The sequence below is a fragment of the Anabrus simplex genome, chromosome 8, assembly GCF_040414725.1.
Source record: "Anabrus simplex isolate iqAnaSimp1 chromosome 8, ASM4041472v1, whole genome shotgun sequence".
Taxonomy (NCBI): Eukaryota; Metazoa; Arthropoda; class Insecta; order Orthoptera; family Tettigoniidae; genus Anabrus; species Anabrus simplex.
The window spans coordinates 31,447,681-31,472,184 of record NC_090272.1 but is presented as its reverse complement, the minus strand read 5'-3'; the positions used below and the strand labels follow the sequence as shown (position 1 = coordinate 31,472,184).

The 24,504-nt window shown below is 41.7% G+C and overlaps 1 protein-coding gene across 2 annotated transcripts in view; it reads right to left on the bottom strand.

Annotated features, from left to right (window-relative positions):
- Positions 1-24,504, bottom strand: part of conu (Rho GTPase-activating protein conundrum) — a 434,374-nt gene that overhangs the window by 322,908 nt on the left and 86,962 nt on the right. Inside the window, exon 2 of one of the 2 annotated variants that reach the window (XM_067153082.2) lies at positions 19,268-19,311. The exons of the other annotated variant lie outside the window; for it this stretch is intronic. The gene's annotated coding sequence lies outside the window, so the exon portion shown is untranslated. The remainder of the gene's footprint in view (positions 1-19,267; positions 19,312-24,504) is intronic. 2 annotated transcript variants of the gene reach the window in all.

Below are 24,504 nucleotides of genomic sequence, written 5' to 3'. Positions count from 1 at the left end.
GAAGGCTGTCTCGCGTCAGTGAAGCAAACATCTCTTGCTATTTCCTTTCTTGTCATGTTAATGATCCCATTTCACCTGACGTAATGGAAAAGTACGTACTGCGTCGTTTTATAGCTGACTGACGTTCTGCTCCGCAGTCTGATGGCTATGTCGTCTATCATGACCATATAATTTGAGATTTCGTTCAGTGAGTCAAAGATTATAGTCGAGTTTAAAGGATTTAAGAGTATGCTTTCATGTTGCTGAACAAGAGAAGTAATTATGTTTCACCCCGCTAAAGTTCTGTCCGTGCATCCCATCACTGAAATAGACAGAGTTGTTGGTTTGTTTACTATAACAGAGGAGACTGCGCGTTCAAAGGCAAAACGCATAGATCACAGCCACAAGACGACCTGCACTGTTACACAGAATTCGAACCACTGGAACGTGATTTTTTATTTCTATAATCCCCCTTGCATTGGCCGGGAATCGAACCACAAGTCCCTTCTTGAGAGGCCAGCTTCTACGCTTCCCACCAGTAGTACGGTGTCGACGTAGAGATCCCATGATTGCGAGTTTAAATCCGTCAGAGGTATTTTAAGGAAGTCAAAGTAATAAAACTCCTCCAACTAATCCTAGTTTCTTCTCGGATGCCCGGAGCGATTCTGACTCTTTCACAGGATCTTGTCCGAAAGTCCCGACTCCATACTATCAAGTTAAAACTGCAGCAGGGGATCCACCGGTATTAGAACTAAGGTCGCCTGATTACAAAGCTGGTGCTTAAGTCGCAGAGCTAAACACGCTTTTTTACGATGAAGTGTGGAGCATGGATTTTAGTGCTGGAAGTATGCGGGGACATGCTGGGCTCGTCTGGTGACGACCATAGACGACCTGCGCGTGTAAGGTGAGAGACGAGAATGATGATTATGGTGTACGGAGAGTGTGAAACCCCGTGTCGGCACGTGCCCTACACAAAGGTCGCTGCCAACGAGATAGAATAACATAGAGAGGCGGAAGCGCTGCCTGGGTGAACCTAATAGAACGAACGTCCGCCATGTTTCCTGTGGTCACACAAACAAGGGGGCATGGCCTTTAAATGACGAAAAGTGTAGAAAATGCGCATTTTAGAATCGCTGGGGGAGAATTAAAGACCGTTGCCGAAAGCTTGAAGCATGAAAGCGAATACCGCCACTTCATCATATTGCGGTACGAGGCCAACATCACGATCAGTTGATTGTAGGGTAGTTCGAAATCATCGCACAGTGACATACGAATAGGCCTCGAAATCGGAACAAGAGCGTTACCCTGCTTGGATGTTGTGGTTAAGCGTAAATTAGAATAAAAACGATGGACATAAATATTTATGACAGGAAACCTTAAAATCATAGGGACCTACAATAGGTTACAACCTCATTCTGTTCATATTTTTAAAATTATTGCATCCTCATGAGTACTGTGTTCCTTTCTTAATCTGTTTACCCTCCCGGGATGGTTTTTCCCACGGACTCAGTGACGGATCCCACCTCTACCACCTCAAGGACAGTGTTCTGGAGCGTGAGACATTGGGTCGGGGGATACAACTGTGAGGGAGGGCTGCACCTGCCATGCTGAACAGGGGCCTTGTGGGGGGAGAAGGAAGCGGCCGTGGCCTTATAGGTACCATCCCGGCATTTGCCTGGAGGAGAAGTGGGAAACCACGGAAAATCACTTCGAGGATGGCTGAGGTGGGAGTCGAACCCACTTCTACTCAGTTGACCTCCCCAGGCTGATAGAATCCCGTTACAGCCCTCGTACCCCCTTTCAAATTTCGTGGCGGAGCCGGGAATCGAACCCGGGCTTCCAGGGGTGGCAGCTGCTCACGCTAACCAGTACACCACAGAGGCGACCCATGAATACTTTACCACAATAATCGTTTAGTGTAATTATTTATTATAATATAGGGGGGATATCTTGTTTCTCCCAATACCATATCATACTGGGATTACTAGAAGAAAGGTAAGCTTGAAAGTTGTCCATTATGAAGTGTGGCATAGTTTTAAAAACCAAGGCAACATACATCTACAATAAAGGCTGTATACATTTCAAAAATAGCAGTAAAATACTGTATTTACCATACTTCTTGTACGTTTGAACGAAATAAGTGGTTTTTTTGTGTGGTTACGTTTTCTTGGTGGTGGGCGCTCTATTTCCTTTATTTGTAAATGTGAATGAAAATTAAATAGGTCTGGAAATGTACAGAGCATAAGCAACTGAATTGAGTGGGATACCATTTATCTCTTTTCGCCCTCACAACGCATTGTTCCGTTAATTCCTTGTTCTTTAAACGAAATCTGAAACAAAATTCGATAAACAATTACCGTGGCTATCCGTACTTTCGCTAAGTAAACAATAAAATGGATTTAATTACAAACAGAAATTACAAAAAGGAATCTCGGCTATAATTCAGTAATACTTACTTAAAGTACGATATATCCTTGGTTTTATTACTCCGATTAGTACAACCATACGCTGAGCTTACGGCTGGCATTCTTGAGAGCGAGAATCTATGTTTTCACTTCTTAAAACTTAGGGAATTAAATTGGCATGCACGATCTCCCTGTCACCTCAACAAATGCTCTCGCGCCAGTTCACTTTGTTTTGACAACCGTTAACATGGCTGCCCCTTAACTTGCTTCAAGCAGGGAGCGCTGATGACAGGCATACAGCCCCTCTATGTTATTCTAGCTCGTTGGTCGCTGCCCAAGGCTTAACGTCTCCATCAGACGGAAGAATCACCATCCACGACGTCATATACGCTATCAGACGGAAGAATCACCATCCACGACGTCATATACGCTGACTCCACATGGGCATTTCGGAGAGCTTTGGAACTGAATCCAGGCTTTTGGCTCACAATCTATTGATTAGAAATTGTATACCACCACCTCGCCTGCCCTGCGGTCAACCTTCTGATGGTGCTGGTGATTGTTGTAAGAGGAAGTTGGATTTCTTTTTACTACTTGTTTAACATCTCTCTAACATATCGAAGGTTTTCGGCGACGGAAGCATGGAAAATTGCCGCGCCCTTAATTAAGGTACAGCCCCAGCATTCGCCGGGTGTGAAAATGGAAAACCACGGAAAACGAGCTTCAGGGCTGCCAACAGCGGGGTTTGAACCCACCATCTTCCGAATGAAAGTTCACAGCTGCGCGCCCCTAACCGCACGACCAACTTGCTCGGTATTAATAATAATAATAATAATAATAATAATAATAATAATAATAATAATAATAATAGACTAATAATAATGTTTCTTCCTGCGGTTTTCCCCCTCACCTATTGGGTCAAACCTGTAATTTGGCCGTCTTTTGCAGCCGGATGCCCTTCCTGGCACCAATCGTATATGGAGCGGTATAATCAATATTGCGTGTTTCTGAGCTGCTTGGTAGTAGGCCTATGGTGTGTTGTCTGAATACGAAGAGGAGAGTGCTGGCACAAAAACAAAGACCCAGTCCCCGAGCCAGAATAATTAATGAGACGCGAATAAAATCCCCGATCTGGTTGTGAATGCGGCTCGGTAAGAGAAAGTACAACTGGGCACCCATTCTCTTTTAACATTACTCAGACGGGAAAATGGAAGAGGTCCACCTCGTCGAAAAATGAAGGGATCGGCCAAAGAAAGACAAGGACGAGCGTGAAAACGAAATACTCCCTAGGCCTTGAAAATCTAATATCATCGGGGTCGGAACAGAAGAAGAGTTGACCAAGGGACGTCGGATAGGACAGATGAAAGTGAGGAGTTTGGCACAAGTGGGGCCAATGCCAGACTCAGCTAAGGGAACCGTAGTTGCCCACCCAGTAGCGACCATTGGAGGTGGGGATTCCCCAGGTTTAAGGGCTAGATTAGAGGGGGAGGGGGAGGACATTAAAACTGAAAGAAATATAGCTTACAAGATGGTAAGATTTTTAATACTCTGAGCGAATTTCGACAGAGACGTAAAGATTGAGTCTACCAACTTTAGTGTGGTAATAACCGTATTCTACAGTAAAACTTTCACCGAAGGGACAATAATTAAAACTAAAATATTGAAATAAGTTCGGCGCGATTATACAATTAAAAATTATTTAGCATTTGACTACACACTAACAAAGACACTAGATAGAACTACACAGACATTTGCTGACGAATGCGAGCGGCAAAAGTGTGAATTATACCTGTGTCCATAACTTGGGTAAAAATATACCCCCGCTACCCTTCGTCCCAGCACGTACTACACGCCGCTGCTCTGTATGAATCTGTTAGCCGCAACGAAGGGCATTTTGTCAGCATTTCCGCCAAGTATTCGTCCTAATAATTAAAGAAATGAAAGAAAGGAATTTGGAGGTCCCCTTTCAGTAACCTCTTGCTACACCCGCAGGGGGTAGCGAACGAGAGAGAGAGAGATTCTGCGACATGCGAGTGTGAATATCGAGAACGCTGTGACAGAATCATTATTGTGTATCATGGCGGAAAGACACGCTTTCTTGGCAATGATCTCTGGAGGACACAATTCACAACTTGCGTTCCGTATACATTAAGTGAGGACAGCATTTCCATCTGACGTTATGTTGCAGATCAGATAGAAAATTATTCTTATGTTTGAAATCATCTGCTCGTAGCTAGTCGAATGATGCGCCATGTTTTATAACTCTGCCGTCAGATAGCAGTCAATTACAAAGATGAACGTCGACTTAGCCAAGAGATTAGCTGTCCTCAGTGTTGCCAGAGCCTCAGAAATTTGGAATTATTTTAAATACTGAAGTACCCGTGCTACAGTCGTTATAAATAGGTAAAATAATATGTCTTTATAAGAAATTGCTCCTTGCGCAGTGAGGGTAAACAACTAGTAATAGTGGAGGAAGTAAAATGAAATGGCGTATGGCTTTTAATGCCGGGAGTGTCCACGTACATATTCAGCTCGCCAGGTACAGGTCTTTCGATTTGATGCCCCATAGGTGACCTGCGCATCGTGATGAGGATGAAATGATGATGAAGACAACACATACATCCAGCCCCCGGGCCAGCGAAATTGACCAATGATGGTTAAAATTCCCGACCCTCCCGGGAATCAAAACCGGGACCCCTGTGACCAAAGACCAGGACGCTAACCATTTATCCATGGTGCCAGGAAGTGGAGGAAGTACAAATACATAAGCATTCCCTTCGAAGAACGTACCTACAGAAAAAAGGGAAGGGTCATAACAGGCATGAACATAAGAGACTACTCAAAGCAAAGTTAAAAAAAAAAAACAAGGTCAAATAGGAAAGATGAGAATGAGAAGCCTAATACAAGTGGAAATAATGCCAGAATCAGCTCGATGTATCGTATTGCCGACCCACGCTCCTGGCGAATCACCCCAGTCAGGCACCTCACATGACAGGCACGAGAGATCACTCGGGGAATAGTCCCCACCAAAAACTCAGTGTGTGCTTTTAGATCCAACCGAAGCACGTTCGACATGTTCACCGCCCCATAATGAAAGAACAACCTACAGAACAAAACTATCCTCTTTGCACGGCGACTACATATTCTGTGAAAGCCTTTGGCTCCGTAAACCGAGAAGCTCTTTGGCGAGTCCTAGCTTTAGTACACTACATCAAAATACTTCGACTGCTACACAACATGAGTGTGCTTCTGTTCTTGGCAAGTACTTTCATAAAGTCAAAGAAATATTAATGTTTATTTCTTCAACCTATTCAATACATAAAAAGTGATTTTAATTAAGAATTAAAATCTGTGAATAAAATTATAGGGACATGTTTCGCACTTTATTTAAGGGCATCTTCAGCCTTAGTCTCAATCTGAAAGATATATTTTAAAAAAAAAAAAAATCAGGATCCTGATTGTTCTTAATTGTGGTTGAATTTTTAAAAAATAAAATACAAATGAATGCGAGGATGATGTAGGAAGGAAATATGCTTCAAAAGGTGAGCGGGATGGTTGACAGTAGTTAAGTTATTCTTAAAAATAAAGTCTTGATAAAGTCTTATAAACAAATTTCCTTCCTACATCAACCTCACATTCATTTGTACTTTATTTTTTAAAAATTCAACCACAATTAAGAACAATCAGGATCCTGATTTTTTATCTTTCAGATTGAGATTAAGGCTGAAGATGCCCTTAAATAAAGGGCGAAGCATGTCCCTATAATTTTATTCACAGATTTTAATTCTTAATTAAAATCACTTTTTATGTACCGTATTGAATAGGTGGAATAAATAAACATTAATATTTCTTTGACTTTATTGCACAATTCAATACGGACCAAAATATGCGAATTTTAACATGTAAAGTACTTTCATATCACAACGGTGTCAACCAGACATGTGTGAGCCCTCCAACATAGTTTGAAAAGCTTCATATTTTAAATTTTATATCACTCACATGCGAGATAAGTACATTTACTTGCATAACCTAAATAATTAATATTTATTTTACCTCTATTTATGCATTTCTCTTTCCTTCCTTCCATCCTCTGCAGCTCTTCATGCTGCTGAATAAGACGAGAACAGGCATTTTCATACCCAGTCTTTTGAAAGACAAAGTCTGATCACTGATTATTTTAGATCGTTCTCTTAGTAATAAACACACTTTACCACCCAGACAAGTTTTATAGGCGAACGTTAAAGAGACCATTAAGTGTCTGGCTACTTTACGAGAGAATGAGTCAGTCGGAAAATAAGATTCCTTTTGTTTGCAAGAATATCAGTTTATATTTTCATCTAGTTCAGTTTTGAATTAAGCCGACATAATTCTAACGTTCCTTCTGAAGGAAAAAAGGAAAAATCCTTAATTATCTTGGCATACATTTCCTGAGCCTGCCATGAGGCGTTGCACTGGAAACGGTCAGGCACCGAGGTTAGGCGGTTCGAGTCCCGTTGGTCGAAAAAAGTGTCACCATCAGAATGTTGGCCAGCAGTTTGGCGGGGGGGGGGGAGGAGTATACAATTTCTAATCACTAGATTGCATGTCAAAAGACTGGATTCAATTCCAAACTTCTTCGCAGTGCTCATATGGAGTGACGGTCTATGACACTGTCGAAGGTGATTCCTCCGTCGGATGGGGGCGTTAAGACTTCAGCAGACCCCTTGGTGCTGTTTGACAGGAGTAGGCTATATGCCGGCACTGGGTTTCACCCTCTCGCTTCCTACAATCATATATCACGTCATTCATTTCATCTCATTAACTCCTCTAATGAGGCTGACGTCAGGAAGGGCATCCGGTCATAAAAACCCGCCACGAGAGATTCATCTCACCTCATACCCGATCCCGACAAGGGTTGGATAAACATTTCCTGACCCTTGACAGAATTTGACGTTAAAATGTAAAAAAATCCCTTTGTCGCAACAATTGGTCTGTTTAGTTTATCGCGTCTGTTGCCTGAGAAATACGACTGTGAATATTTTCGCGGTTTCGCACGCGTGGAAATTGATTTCGCAGCCATTTTAGGCCTATGAAAATGTGTTCAATATTTTCTTAGCAATGTTTGGTAAAATCTGTCGACTTGTTGATAGAAGTGTAATATTTCCAGAAAGCTTTTTCAAACTTTTCCTGTAGTCACTCGCTACTACCTGTCACTGGAGAGCTGTTTTACACACAGCATTACTAGTGTTTCGGTACAAATTCACTAAACTGCGTCATAAGTTTTACAGCATTATAATGGATAGAAATAGTACAAATCTTTTGTGGAATACCTTGTAGAGGACAGCCAGAAGTACATTTACTGGTATAACCTAATATATCACGCGCCATTCTTCATTCCTCATGCACGCACTAGCATTTCCATTGGCTGAGGCAATATCGGATATGACGTCATTCCTAGCATTCAGTTACCAACCCGCTCACAATAAAAACACAACTAAATGCAATCCAGAATGCTAGACGCCTAAAAGCCACTTAGCGGGCCTAACTTGGCCACTTTGCATAGTCACAGTCCAATGGCTCTTTCACTAGCCCGAATGAGTTAAGTTCACGAGTTAGGAGCCTTGGGCACCGCACAATCACGTCGACAGCGAAAAGTCCGACAGAAAGAATGAAATGACAAGTGCAGTCGCACCTCCGCTAAACAATGGCGGAGTAACTGAATTTTTGCCGGCGTTTCCAGTGCAAATGTAAAGATTTGTATTTGCGCTCACTCAAGAGAAAGTCGTATTGAAAGCATTCAGTTCTCAAGTCCACACCTGCTTTGACATAACAGAGTGTGGACAAAGCCCCTGTGACATATTTGTCATAGTAAAGCAGGAACTTAAGGGAACTGCAGCCTTCTACGTCTGGCAGTTTAGTTCGAATGACTTCGAATTTATAAATAAGACAATCAACAATCGTCTCCAGGGGATCTGTCTTCCCCTATCCCCCAGAAAACCGGACTTCACGATGTGTACGCCAAGTTAAAGTGGCATGAACCCTTGAAGACCAACTCCACATCAGTGTGCTGACTTGCTTTATGCAGAACAAAGTTGACAATGACGGAAACCATATTACCAGAAGACCAGTCACTTCCAGTTACTTTTTTGTAACACCATGTTCTTCGCATTTAATAATTTATGTCTTAATTATCGAAATACAGTTGGAAACAAAAGTCTGCATATTCCATAATTTTTGGACAACCGTTGCTGCATGCCGATTGTTTCGACTTGCGCTTGTGACAGTGAATTATTCTCTCCTTTATTTCAGTGTGACAGAAACCAGAAAGTGTGGAGAAAACATAATGGACACCTCCAAGACAAAATTCGTGTTCCATTAGTGAAACACGGATGTGGGAACATTCTTGTTTGAGGATGCAAGTTTAGTGCTGTGATAGACAATTTACAGTCGAACCTAGATATCTCGAATCTCCATTATTCGACTGTTCAGTACCTCAAAGTAACCCGGCCTTTTGTCCTATTCTTCATGTGTATTTATTTCTCTATTACTCAAAATTCGGTTACACGAATTTCTCCAAGACAACGACACTAAACATACCGGTCCAATAGTGAAAAAATAGCTGTTTTAAAACGTACCCACCTCTCGACCCACGACATTAACCCTAATGAACATCTTCCGGAGAAGTCACCGAAAACCCAGTGGAATCGATGCCCCAGCGTTTGGAAACTGTGGTAACTACAAGAAGAAAACAAAATGTACAAAATGTAATATGAGAGGGAAAAAACTGAGTGAGTGTTCACTTTTGTTCCTGAACATTTGTGTTGTTTCAGAAGTGAACGATATAGTTCTACACTTATGTTTTATTTTATTCAGTAAGTGCAGATAAGTAAAATGGTTGTTTTGATTACACTTACATGAAATTTTGTAATATATGCAGACTTTTGTTTCCGACTGTATAATTCACCTCCTACGTGCATACACACAACAAACACTATATCTATACTTCACATTGTTCCTGAGAAAATAATACTGCAAGGAACTTACACAATACTGAGTACTCATCGTTTTTGAACGATTGTACAAACTGTTAAGATAATATTGAGAAATATAGATTATAAAGTATATTTTCCCAGCAACGAACGTGTACAAGGTTTGTGCCCGGAGAAGATCGGTGTCCTGTAAGGCATTCGACCATTAAATAAAGTTAAATCCCACAATTAGCGAAGCCGGCAAGCAGCCAGCGGAACGATTACAAAAGTCGTGCCTACAAGGTACAGCCGGATCAGTGCTCTCTGGTGTTGGAGTGCAGCAAGGGGAAGTTTGCTCTCACTTCACTGACCTGGGCCACGGCTGTTGCAATGAAAAATAATTCTACAAGTTAAACAGCATTTATTGTAATCTTAAGCTCATGGGTTCGAAGCTGGGAGAGAGAGTCGCAATTTTTTTTTTTTTTTTTTTTTTTTGCTAGTTGCTTTACGTCACGCCGACACAGATAGGTCTTGTGGCGACGATGGGGCAGGGAAGGGCTGGGAGTGGGAAGGAAGCGGCCGTGGCCTTAAGGTACAGCCCCAGCATTTGCCTGGTGTGGAAATGGGAAACCACGGAAAACCATCTTCAGGGCTGCCGACAGTGGGGTTCGAACCTACTATCTCCCGAATACTGGATACTGGCCGCACTTAAGCGACTGCAGCTATCGAGCTCGGCCAGAGTCGCAATTTTGAAGAGCGCCTATGTCGTACGATGTCGGCAGGTAAAAGATCTCTTGTAGCATACTTGGTATTTTTCATTTATTTACCTATTTGTATGCATAACCGACCGATTAGGAACCACGATCATTATACATGGTCGGTAGATGCAGAGTGGGTCTCGGCCCTCAAGTGGTCCAACAGCTCTGCATTCTGACCGGCCAACCGAGCAGAGGGGTGGTCACGGCTCTACCGAGGCTCTACGTCTGTGCATTCGGAAGACAGGACAGGGCTGGACCTCATGGCTGGCGCCAACCGTGGGCTGTGCTGAGAATGGTTTTCCGTGGTTTTCCATTCTCCTGCACTAAGGCGAATGCCGGGACAGTTCCTAGTATAGGCCACGGCCGCCAACCCCCTCACCTTCCCCGTGTATCTCCTTCACCGCAACAAAATCTCCCGGTCTGAGAGACGACGTTATCGTCCAAGAGGCCCGCCTCCCCCTTCAGGGGAGGAATGAAAACCTTTAAGTAGTAGTAGTAGTAGTAGTAGTAGTAGTACATTCTTCTGTTTATTCAGTTCTCGTTTGGTCCGGTAGGTATGTTGAGGACGGCGATTGTCCAACCACTTTGCACCAGTTGTCCATTTATCATCTCGGGAAGTTCCGAAAGTTACGATGGTTGTTTTGTAAAGATCTTGTTTGTGTGCGTCGTTTGATCGTAGAACCATTTCTTCGAGGTCTTTCTTGATGTTAACGTTACGTTTTCGGTTTTGAGTCAAATTTGTTAAAAGTGCGTTTTGACTATCGTGACTCGTATAACCGTCGTAGGTAATCTGCGTTTGCAGATGTTGACCATGATCTTCTGTATCTTACAGTAGATTTTTTGTCTGGATTTTGTTATGTACATCATGATTTTGCAGTTTGGATCAGGTATGTTGTGGAGAATTCTTCACTGTTCTTTGCTCTTAACTTAACAAGCGCACATTTCTGAGAGAGGATAAGGTATTCTGACGCATAGAAAGATACCAGCTTGATGCCAATGTTGTAATGATAAAGGTCCTTTACTATAAATACCAACATTTATTATCGCCTGGTTTAAAAAGCTGCTTCCATTTTGTTCTGCTCTGGCTACTAACGCCTCTGTCTAGTCCGTTTAATTGGATCCACTTATTCACAAAGTTTATTGTTCCCAGTGTTGCCAACCTCGGACAATCTAAAAACCGCACCGAAATTCAAAATAAACCTTATTATTTTTCTTAAAACCGTACAGTACTAATATTCACCGAAATACACTAAAATCCAATAGAATACGTGCGCTAATAGCAAGTTGCAATAATATCAAATAGGAATCTTTAACTGAAACATATTACTATAAGTAAGAAAATGCAATATATACATTTTGCCCTTTCTTCACATGTTGCATCAGGACGCAGCCATTTCCTATACAGTCTATACTCTCCCATTGTCTGTACTGTTGTTCGCTTTTGGTTGTTTTAACAGAGAGTTTTAATTATTTGGCTGTCGAAGGACCGGCTTTACTTTTTGGAATCAGAACTTAACCGCATTCTTACTTATTTAACATTAAAAATAAAGCATACTTAATTAACACACAGTAAGCTAACCAAGAAGAAAAACAAGCACTGCACTGTCACGCAAAATTGAAAGTACATCACAATATTATTCATAAGTTTGACGAAATCACGTCATCCATAAGATTCACAAGCAGTGCTGCACTGTTACATGTTTGATGTTACACGACACTTGGCAGTTCGGTGTGGGCTCATTCAAATATCCAAAGTTAATACAAGTTTGAAGTAGAGTAATCCCGACCGCAGAGTCACGTGTTATTGGTTGATCAGAAACCAGCTCAAAGGTAAATCAAAACTTGGGAGTGTCTTGGAGAAATGGAGGCAACGTCATACATGTCCAGGAAATGAAATGTGTTCACACAGGAGAAAAAATAATTTTGCACAAAAATCTGAACATTTCCAATAATAAAAGATGTTCACTTGAAATGAAAAACTTCGCAGGACCGTACATATAGTGTTGAAAACCGTAAATGTGCAGTTCAAGCCGTACGGTTGGCAACGCTGATTGTTCCATATTTAGTACCTCACATTATTTCCTTCTTTCCAAAGCGATATCCAGAAGCTTGTTTGTTCTCCTTCTCTGAGCGCATTATTTTGAACAAATTGTTTATTCTGCTTTCATCATAATCGAAAACTGACAAAGCTTACAAAAAGAGTTTAATTCATGATTAGGTATTGAAAGGAGACAAAAAATGGAGCATTCGCATATAAAAATTGTATTGTTACAATAATTGATTCTTCTTCTTCTTCTTCTATTATTATTATTATTATTATTATTATTATTATTATTATTATTATTATTATTATTATTATTATTTTGGCCGTCTGAGGACGACGTTAATTCGAATCAGCTTCGTTTCTCCTGGTCTTTCTCCATGCCGAATTCTCATACTTTACAACCTTCTTCGCTCTACTATCCACGATTTTCTTCTGGGCCTTGTTCTGTCCTGAAAACCCGTGCTAGCCTGATTTTAAATTTCAAATCAATCTGTTGGATATCTCTTGTTCCTCTATTCCAATTACTTCTAGATCCCTTTGTACTTCTTTGATCCAGCCTACTTTGGTTCTCTTGTTCACACGAAACACTATTATTTGCAGTCAATTCTCAGGATGTGTTTACGAGTCTCTGCTGTGTATAAGGCTTCACGGCGGATCGCTGTCTGGCAATGTCTCAAGTTTGCACTAATGGAAATATTCTTATTGTAGATGTTCATAGTTACTTTGTTACTAAATTCATTTAGTTTATTCGAGCTCTCATTGCTTCTTTTTCTGTCAGCCGTTATTCTTACGCCGACCTCATCCAAGATCGACCCAGGGACAAGGCAGCAGGAAATGTCGAGCACGTTGCGGTTGAAGAACAGCGTGATGGTGGGCGAGAAGGTGCACGCTCTCTTTCAGCGTTCGTTTTCAACAAAAGAAGAGATCCATTTCTCTTGCTTTCCCTGCTCGCTACCTTGACTAATGCTCCCTCATTATACCAAACTCTCCGTTCTTACTTTTTGACAGCAGTCTTCTGAATAACACTTGAAATATGGACTGTAATAACAAGGGGAAGATCTTCGAGCCCTGGCCAAGAAACGGATAGTATGGCTGCCCTCGCGAAATGAAATACCACGATTTCTCGCTATGACTATGAAAATTAAAACCTACAACCTGCTATCCAGTCACTGACCGGGTCAGGGATGTAATGAATGGATCTTATTATATAGGCTATTATTACAATGGGATCGCCACTTCCAAAGTGATTTATTAATGACTGATAGATGCTATTGAAATGAGAATGGAGAGTGTTGCTGGAATGAAAGGTGACAGGGAAAACCGGAGTACCCGGAGAAAAACCTGTCCCGCCTCTGCTTTGTCCAGCACAAATCTCACATGGCGTGGCCGGGATCTGAACCACGGTATCCAGCGGTGAGAGGCCCACGCGCTGCTGTCTGAGCCGCGGAAGCTCGCTATAACGATATCACGTCAAATGTTATAAACAGGGCTCGGATGTTTAGGAAAAGTCATATTTTTTTCTTTGTGTATTTTCTTGCCTGATTGGATTTTGGTGCAAATCACGCGAATATGGTCACAACTAAGCGATCTTTATTTGTCATATAAATGCATATTTTGAACTATTTTCGTAGAAACGTCATATTTCGGCGGTTTGATGACAGTTGTAGCTGTGCAAAATCACCTTCAACTTACCGAATGCGCACAAGTGTTCACGAAACATGAATCTTGTCGTACACTTCAATTCCACCCGCGAAGAAGAATGAAAAACGTATGTGAGTTTGTACCATAGGCTCTGCCGCCCTGCAGTAATGTACTGAAAGACATCTACTTAATTCCTTTCATAGTACTCAAATTAAACTTTAACGCATCTGAATAATATTAATGAACTCTGGGCTTAAAAACGGCCGTAGCCGTGTTGAAACACCGGATCCCGTGAGATCTCCGAAGTTAAGCAACACTGGGCGTGGTCAGGAGTTTGATGGGTTGCCACGCGTTGTTGGTGTGGGGGCGGGGGGTAAGGGAATGGAGGAGCGGAAAGGAACTGGCCACCCTTCCGGACGAAAACTCCGGGTCGGGAACACCTCTGCGGAGGTTCGGACCTGCCTTCGGGCAGAATAACCCTTACCTTACCCTCGGCTTAAACGTTCCAAAATATTTTAAAAAGTGGATTAATTTATAATTTCTAACTGCTAAAGATGTATATTCAGAAAATCAATATGAAAGTGAGAATAAATACAAATATGTATCAAAGGAATTGCCGTTTCGATTTATAATTTATTTTCAAATGGCCACATTTAGAGTTATCATTTTAGGGCCATATTTTGGCATTTTTGGGTCATATTTCGTCACTTTTCAGGTCATATTTCGTCACATTTGAGGTCATATTTGCTTCCTTATTTGAGCTATTGTTAGGTCTTAAACATCCGACCCCTAGTTATAAAGGTTTGTACTTTTGTTTTCTCGTTTTTCATGACCTATTTTGAATAAGAGATCAAATGCGATATAAATGTTAAATTTAGTTTTCTTTAAATAAAACATCTGTTCATTTTTGTTCTCGAAACTTGAACCGATCAGTCGTGTGTGCACCGCTGGAAAGTCACCCAAGAAGTTCTGCAATGTATTTGGTGTTCTATTAACCATAAGAACACGAATGACAGAAACTATTCAGGTATGTTCCATGGTTTCCTTCAACAGTGTCCCGGATTTATGAATGTTAAGTTATTTATTTTTATTTTATTGATTCATTCATGAATGAGGCACGTTTACACAGTCTACCTGTCGCGGAGACTACAGCCTCTCTCTTTGAACTCTCGCCACTGTTGCTAGGTTACACTGCCGGCAAGTTTGTAATTTAATCCAGGGTCGCGGAGCTGTGAGCTTGCACTCGGGAGATAGTGGGTTCGAACCCCGCTGTCGGCAGCCCTGAAGATGGTTTTCTGTGGTTTCCCATTTTCATAACTTAATTACGGCCACGGTCGCTTCCTTCCCACTCCTAGCTCTAGAGTGTATCCGTGATGATGTTACGAACTTTCAGTGATGATGGGGGGCGGCAAGTGAATCACTTTGACATAAGGAACCGTATTCCGGAAACATGCGAGTCAAAAGTTAAGCAAAATTCTACTCACTTAAGCCAGTTTGTTTACCAGCACAAGTTTCACAAGCTGCTTCATTTACAACAAATGTTCGAAATGGCGGCCCCCTGCGTCAATGCAAGCGTGTGTCCGACTCGTTAGCTGAACGGTCAGCGTACTGGTCTTCGGTTCAGAGGGTCCCGGGTTCAATTCCCGGCCGGGTCGGAGATTTTAACCTTAACTGGTTAATTCCAATGGCACGGGGGCAGGGTGTATGTGTTGTCTTCATCATCATTTCATCCTCATCACGACGCGCAGGTCGCCTATAGGTGTCAAATAGAAAGACCTGCACCTGGCGAGCCCAACCCCTCCTGGGATATCCCGGCACTAAAAGCCATACAACGTTTCAATGCAGGCGTGGCAACGTTGCACAAAGTTCTCTCCTACCCGTTCGAATATCCCCGGTGTCGTTTGAACAGTGTCGCAGGCAGCGAGAATTCTTGCCAGCAGATCCTCTTCAGTCTCGACAGCTGTCTCATATACAACCCTATTTCGTAGGCTTCCGACAGGTTAAAGAACCATTGCGGGACGAAAGTCCGACACCCAGGCGTCTCTTAAGGACGGACGGACTTTAAACAACTTGGAATATTAATAACTGTATATATGAAAAGATCTTTGCTGCAATTCAGATTTTCCGTTTGTTAGACAATGTTTTTAACTCGCAATATATTTATAAATCAAATGGCTCGATGTATTAATAACTTTTAATATCGTATACTTGTATGTAAATAATAATAATAATAATAATAATAATAATAATAATAATAATAATAAAAATAATAATAATAATAATAATAATAATAATAATATCTCGGAGAAGTCATTATCTGGACTTGACAGGCACCAATCTCCAGAAAGCGTATAGAGTAATGTGCAATCACAACAATAGAAGAGGGAGATAGCGTGTAATGCGAAACTTGATCATTACAGGACAGTTATTATGCCGGAAGCATCATAATGCCCCAGAAATTACATCTCTAGGAGGCCACTCTAAAATTGAAATTTTAGAAGCAAGAACGAAAAATTCTTAAGTAAATATATGGTCCCAGTCATGAAAATGGGATATGGATTAAAACAAAAACTACAGACCTGTGCATAGCAACAGATAAGTTTACTGACAACGCACGTAGGAGGCGTTAGAAATTATATGGTCACATCTGTAGAATGGACAAAAATAGATTGACCAAAAAACTATTAACTATAATCAATTCAACTGGTTACAAGAAATTAAGCTCGATTTACAAGAAATAAACGGTACAAACGATACCATAAACACCGTAAAGTCTTTGGAATTCTGCTTGCAAATCGCACATTCGTGGAAAACAGTGGACAGAAGAACACCACGGCGAATTCATGAAGAGAGAGGTTTTCGGAGGAGATGAAGAAAAAGGTGAAGCCGTCAGATCAAGCTAACAAGTCCAAATGCGTTCTTTAATTGGACATAACGAAGAAAGAAAGAAAGAAAGAAAGAAAGAAAGAAAGAAAGAATAGTCAGCATTGTAACCAGCGAACACACTTCCAGGAGCTAATTCAAACGGATTTTTAAACCAATTAAATTCATAAAAATAATATATGTACTTCTAATCGAATTTATTTAGACCAGTTCTGTACAAAAGTACTCTGCACCCTCTCCGGGTCTGAGGTGATTCCAAATCTGAATGATGACTGTATATTCGTGTCCTATTTTCTTCAAGTGCAGTTTGTTCAACTTCGTCCGGTGGAAGGCTTAGCCGTGTTACCCATTAATAGTGGGTTGTAAATTACGCAGGTATTTGTTTATTAGGCGTGTGCCCATTGAAGTGGTAACAATAGACAGCACGATTCACAGATATCTCATTAATTACCTATGCGACTAACGGACTGGATCATACAACGAACGGTACCGGTAAGTCTGGCTGGTGACAGTTACTTCTAGGAGTGGAGCTCAAGCGTGCCAAATTACCTACCTGCACCTTTCACCACCACGCGTGCGCTGCCCAGGTGGTACAGCAGGGGTTCTTAACCTGGGGACTGGCCGTGCGGTTAGGGGCGCGCGGCTGTCAGCTTGCATCCGGGAATTTGTGGGTTCGAACCCCACTGCCGGCAGCCCTGAAGATGGTTTTCCGTACTTTCTTATTTTCACACCAGGGAAATACTGGAGCTGTACCTTAATTAAGGCCACGGCCGCTTCCTTCCCACTCTCAGGCCTTTCCTATCCCATCGTCGCCATAAGACCTATCTGTGTGTCGGTGCGACATAAAGTATATAGATATATACACTGTATATACTATATATGTACATGACTTGGGCTGCGTCTAACTCAAACATTTATATTCAGCATGATTTTAACGTGTGCCGGCCCTGTGGTGTAGGGGTAGCCTCTTACCCAGAGGCCCCAGGTTTGATCCCATCCAGGTCAGGTTTTCTAACCTGGATCTGAGGGCTCGTTCGAGGTCCATTATGTGATTACAATTGAGGAACTATCTGACGATGAAATAGCGGCTCCGGTCTAGAAAGCCAAGAATAACGGCCGAGAGGATTCGTCGTGCTGACCATGCGTCACCTCGTAATCTGCAGGCCTTCCGGTTGAGCAGCGGTCGCTTCGGATTAGTTGTTTTTCTAGTTTCAGTGTGAACAAGATCTAAGAAATGTTATTTTTAGCAATATTCTTGTTTAGGTCTTTACTCCATTGACTGGTTTGATGCAGCGCTCCATGCCACCCTATCATGTGCTAACCTTTTCATTTTCAAGTCTCCTATCATTCTACGAGTATCTCTTCTTCTCGTCAAATTCAGCCAAATCATTCTCCTTCTATCAATTAGATTCAGTATCCCTTAATTTGTGATACAATCTACCCATGTCACGTTCAGCAGTGTTATGTAACACCACATTTCAAAAGCATCTATTCTCTTTCTTTCTGAACTAATTATCGTTCATGTTTCACTTCCATACAATGCCACTCTTCAAAAACATTTCTAATTCCTATATCGCTATACTGTCATTCACCTGTAAGTGTGTGCGGTTAATTCCTCTAGCTCGGGGACTGGGCGTTTTTGTTCGTCCTTGTATACTTATCTAGACACCAAACACAGTCAATACATCCCTCCACATACGGTTAGCATCAGGAAGGGTATCCGGCCGTAAAACGGGGCCAAACCCACAGTCCCTGCTGACCCCAATAAAATGAGAAAAGGCCACAAAGAAGAATAAGAAGAGTATTTCATTTCCGAATGGAGAGGCCATTAGTTTCTCTCTTCAAAATATTGTTTCGCGTTCTTGACAGATAATATAAGGGTTAAATTGTAGGGAAGGCTCCAATATTTACTTTGTCCAGGGTGTCAATCATCTATTGATTAATTAACACTTTTGATTTTATGTATCACGAAAGACTTTTTCGATTTTCGTAAATACTGAGATCCCCGAATTTTGTCTATCTGGAATTATTTTACGTGTCAGTAAATCTCGGGACACGAGGCTCGTTTATTTGGACAACGAACCCATTTCCAGCTCTACAACCTGAGCTGCTCAGCCCGTATCTAATGATTCACGTCACTGACACTTAATATATTCTGTGGTACTGAGGCAGAACAATATACGTCAAGAAATGTATGTAATTTTCTGTTGTAATGCCAGTATGGTAGATTTTGCGACGAAGGGTATGAAGGCAAATATGCTGTTCACAAAATAAAGATTCCGAAATGTTCAGTACAACCGAGTGATTTGTTTCCTGAAGTTGATGAATAAATAAGAATACAGCTTCTTCCATCTTTTTATTACATTCACAAACGTATGCCACTTCAACTTGGGAGGTAATACAATATGAATTTCAGTGAGCTCACCAACTTTTCAAAGTGCCTCTTCAAAAATCAAGTTCTTTGACATATCGGGTTCTCCCTTAGTATGACAGAATTTATAGGGAGTAAATCTATAATCCTGAAAATTGGCCAAGAAACTAAAGAAGATTTAAAAAATAGTAATTCATGATAAAGCATACGGCGGTCATTACTCAAATGTTCGTACTCACCCTCTATCTTATTGGAAGATCCATGTTCAACAGCTTGGTGTTGTCTGAAAGAAGAGAGAACACCGGTGAGAACAGTATGTCCAACCTAGTAGATTATTAAATATACATTCTGACAGATGCCTTCTACAAAAATATATACCATCTACAAGAGTTTGAAGTGGTTAGGCTGGTGCTTGGAGCATGCGGAACCGTACCAGCATTCTTCAGTTCTGGAAGAAGTTTGGCTTGCAAGACATTGTGCTTAATGCAAATCGTAGTTCATTGGGGTTTGTAAAATCCCGCCTTTACAGAACTGTTAAAACATATTTACACAGGGATGTAGGCCTATATTGTATTAGTTCACTCTGTCCACAGTGGCAACATGTAAATTCAGGACGTCGATGGTTCGACAATAAATCATCATTTTCTCTCTCAACAATGTGTGGCTCCATGTTAAGGAAACAGTATTGCTCTTATGGGCCTACACACCCTCTTAGACATCCACAATTCCTAGTGATTAAACAATATTATAATGCCATTTACACTGTATTAAGGGAGAAAGAAAACAGATGAGGCAATTTTATGCCCGTGAGTAACTAAAATTACTATTTAACATTCTCTATTTCAAAAATACATTCGCAGGGAGGAAACGTAATGACGGGAACAGCAAAGGCTTTGCTGCCTTCCTACAAAAATCACGGCAGCTTGTCATTGTTGAAGAGAAGTTATCTGTGAGCGTATGTGTTTCTCGTAGATGTTACTGAAGATTTTGATGCTGTACTGTGCAGCGATACTTCACGCATTGACTTGTATTGATACAGAAATTCGCTGTGATTGTTATCTTTTTTGCTAGTTGCTTTACGTCGCACCGACACAGATAGGTCTTATGGCGACGATGGGACAGGGAAGGGCTAGGAGTGGGAAGGAAGCGGCCGTGGCCTTACTTAAGGTACAGCTCCAGCATTTGCCTGGTGTGAGTGATTGTTATCTTTATCTGGTTTTGATATTTACCTATTGTTTCTTAACCGCATTCTATTTTTATCCCCCTTTTTTACCACTCCTCAGGCGCATTTCGTTTTTACCATTCGTTTCGTGGGGCGATACGACGGTGCTGTAGTACCTGGTGTTACCTGGACAAATTTATCAGATGCAATTAATTGCACCCCCCACGCCCCCACTCTATAAAAATTATCTGTTGTCTATTTCTCTACCCTAGGTTTAAAAAATGCATCTTGTTTCTTCCCCCTTATCTTGAACTTAATTACTGAGTTTCACAAATATACGTGCCGCCGTTGAGCAGAGCTGTTCGATATGGCAACACTGTTGTCATAAGAGCAATAATGTTTACATAACATGGAATGATCTCTAGGTAAATCTTTACTAAGTCCTCACCAACTGAAAGTAGAGACGCTGGATGAGCGCGCAATTTAACTGAGATTCGCTGCCACGACAATAAATAAATTATTGGTTGCCACGTTAGTATAATATGTTATTCGTTGTTATGTAAATTAATGCCGGGCGAGTTGGCCATGCGGTTAGGGGCGCGCAGCTGTGAGCTCGCATCCGGGAGATAGTCTGTTCGAACCCCACTGTCGGCAGCCCTGAAGATGGTTTTCCGTGGTTTCCCATTTTCACACCAGGCAAATGCTGGGGCTGTACCTTAATTAAGGCTACGGCCGCTTCCCTCCCATTCCTCGGTCTTTCCTGTCCCATCGTCGCCATAAGACCTATCTGTGTCGGTGCGACGTAAAGCAACTAGCAAAAAAAAAAAACAAGTATATTAATTACAATTTTACCAAACGCTTTTAAATGGACATTTATTAGAAGAATTCTTACCGCGCATAATAATAATAATAATAATAATAATAATAATAATAATAATAAACGAAATTGTTTGGTGGGGTTGCTGTTTCAGGTTGCTCTGATTATCTGGTTGTTACCCACCAACTCAACAGTTTCTATGCTCTTTACTCGTTGATAAGGAAAACAAAACTGAAGCCACAAATGAATACAAAGCAACCATGTTGCTGGACGTATACAACAAATGACCGCCCGGAGTGTCTGTCGCGGGAGTTAGGCCGGTATCGTATCAGGACAACATAGCAGCGACACCAACAGCGATGCAACGCCGTCTAGCTACAAGGAAAGAATCTGCCGGCTTCCATGCCACAGTGGCGGCTGGTGCAGAAAATCAGTAGTGTGCTGTAACCCATCTCCCTCCAAAAAATAAAAATATTTAGAAACATACCGGTATGTGGTTTTCAAGAGGCTCTCCACTGAGTTTTTCACACTGAACAAACACGCAAACAACCCCAACACATTTACACATTTTTCATAAAAAGTCTATAAAACTATATAATTAAACACACAATAACACCTGCAATGGCAAAATATTCACGAACTCAAACGCTTGGTGTGAGCGCGCAAAAACAGAACTTCCCAATGTTACCAAAATCAATGAAATAAAACCAGTAACGTCGTAATACAAAATTACATGTTATGTTTTTATAGTGTCATTTATAAACTAGACTATTTTAATTAAAGAAAATCACAATATCATGTCCTTATTTTGACAACATAAAAAGTACAAATTTTATAGTTTGTCGATTTACAAAGTTGGTTATGAAATAGGCAAGTTGGTAGTATTCTATCCTCCTTGGTATTAAAAGACCTGGCGGGAACAGCTCTACAGTATTTTGTTTTTCCGTTTGCTTTGAGCGATCCCCTCTTAAATATTACCGCTGAGTCAAGAGGTTGATGATGATGATGATGCTTGTTGTTTAAAGGTGCCTAACATCGAGTTCATCGGCCCCTAATGGTACAAAATGAAATAACAAAAGGTTCAAATTCATTCACTGACCAAAATATTTAAAAATGTCATGAAAAATGAATGGATGGACATGAACCCTACAAAAAACAAACAGACAGACAAAAACAGTGGATCAAACTCAAAAAAGATCGTAAATAACAATATTACTGACCAAGGGACCACTCATAAAGCAGAATGATGCTTGACGTCTACAGGGGTGCAAAATCCACGACTAAGGCGCCACAGAATGCTACATGTCGCGAGTAAAGTAGAACCATGGCATTTGTCATGTTGGGGTACTAATCAAAAGTAGCGAAAACTCTGTGTTCCATACAAGATGGTACTACTCACAAGTATTGTACTTCGTACAGGTAACGCAGACCTATGGTGTTTCTCACACAATGGCGCCACTCATAGCCAACGCAAACCGATGAGGTTCCTCACCTAGGTGTACTAAACACGGGCGTCGGCATTCCTGTGGTGTTCCTCACATAGTGGGTACTAATCACAGGTAACGCAGACCCACGGTGTCGCTCATATAGCGGTACAACTCACAGGCAACGCCCAGACCCGTGGTGTTGTTCACATGGGTACGACTCACGGGTACTGGAAACCCACACTGAACCCCACTTGAGTGCTACGAATCACAAAACTATTCAGTACCTAACAGAGTGGTAATACTCGCAAGTAAAAGCGACCCATGGTGTTCCCCGCGTGATGGTACTAATCAAAAGTAGTTTCATAGTTCTAATACAATCAGCCCTTGGTCGCCCCTTTTAGTCGACTCTCACGACAGGCAGGGGATACCGTGGGTGTATTATTCGTCTGCCTCCCCCACCCACAGGGGAGGGGGTGTTTGGTCCGCGAGAGGTATTTTATTTCCCTCAAGTCCGCCGGCAAGCCGGTTAGGACTCCCCTATCCGCCACCTGGGACGCGCCACGTGGGAGTATCACCTCTCCCCCTGCTTCGCCTGCGTAGCAGGTTCGTGGCGAGTCAAGAGGGTGCCAGCTGCCACCTTCTCATATCGGTCGTAATGCAAGTGTGATTAATGCAAGTGCTGTCTCTCTGTGTTCGAACGAAGAATCGCTGTGAAGTGATGTCTTGGCTGTTGTTTCCGCAGCCTATCGGAACATATTCTCTTTGTATCGGAAAAGTTCGGCACGCATGCGCAAAAGGCAGAGTTCCTGGTTTCTGGCTGAAAGCTCGCTGAGCTGTGATCGCACAGCACCCGCCGTGGAGCGCACCAGTAGTTACCTGGTTGTGAGGGGAGTTGAATAATTTCCTATTCTTTGGCTGACGTCTTTTCAATGCACTGTATTTGATTGTAGATAATATTTTTAAACTAATTTATTTTCCCAATAGGCAATGTGCTGCAGCACTTCAGCACATAAGGTACGGCCGCCCGTGCCATGTCAGTAAAGCGAACACCAGTTTTAAGGTGGATGTTGAAAAGAGAGCCGTAATTGGAAACGTGTGACATACGAAACAAAAGTTAAAAGAGAAATAGGTATCCTTTCGTAGGCGACAATGGAATGTACTATGAAGAATTCACCCTGATAACTTTATGGTATTCATAATAACCCATCGATATAGTCGGTCTGCCGTTTGGATACAAACCCGTGGATACCAGCAATATATCTAAAGTTTGTGTAATTTCTGAGAAAAGTAAATGTGAGGAGCTTTTACAATATCATCGTACATTCTTTTTTTAACAACTGTACATACGTAAGGAGGAAAAGATGTTATGTCATCTACAGGGAAATCTTATGAGGTCTATCACCATAAATTCAAAACTGTTCCCATGAGAAACCGAGGCAGGTCGCTAAATTAAATTTTTTGCACATGTGCTCTCACAATCGCACGTAATTAATGAGCTGTGTAGTGTTATCTTAATTATATTAAAATATTGTTATTGGCTCACCGTTGAGGAAGCCTTGCCCTTCCACTAGCTACTCACTAGCTCATGAAAATTGATCATGTCATGCCTTGTTAACACTGGCACAACGCACGGACGAAAATAACGGAAATACCATACAAGAAGCGTCTGACTGCTACCGGTGTGCTTGGAGGGGACTACGATACGTGCCGCCTATTTCTTAGAACTCTGGGGGGTCATCCGATAATTAGTGGAACGAAATAGTGTCATGTAACACAATGTATGACGGAAGTGTAACCTAGCAACTCGTGCGAGCTGTGATGTAAGGTATGGCCAGACAATGCTACCTAGCAACCGTGCAGGCTGTGATGTAAGGTATGGACGGACAATGCTACCTAGCAACCGTGCAGGCTGTGATATAAGGTATGGACGGACAATGTTACCTAGCAACTCGTGCGAGCTGTGATGTAAGGTATGGCCAGACAATGCTACCTAGCAACCGTGCAGGCTGTGATGTAAGGTATGGACGGACAATGCTACCTAGCAACCGTGCAGGCTGTGATGTAAGGTAT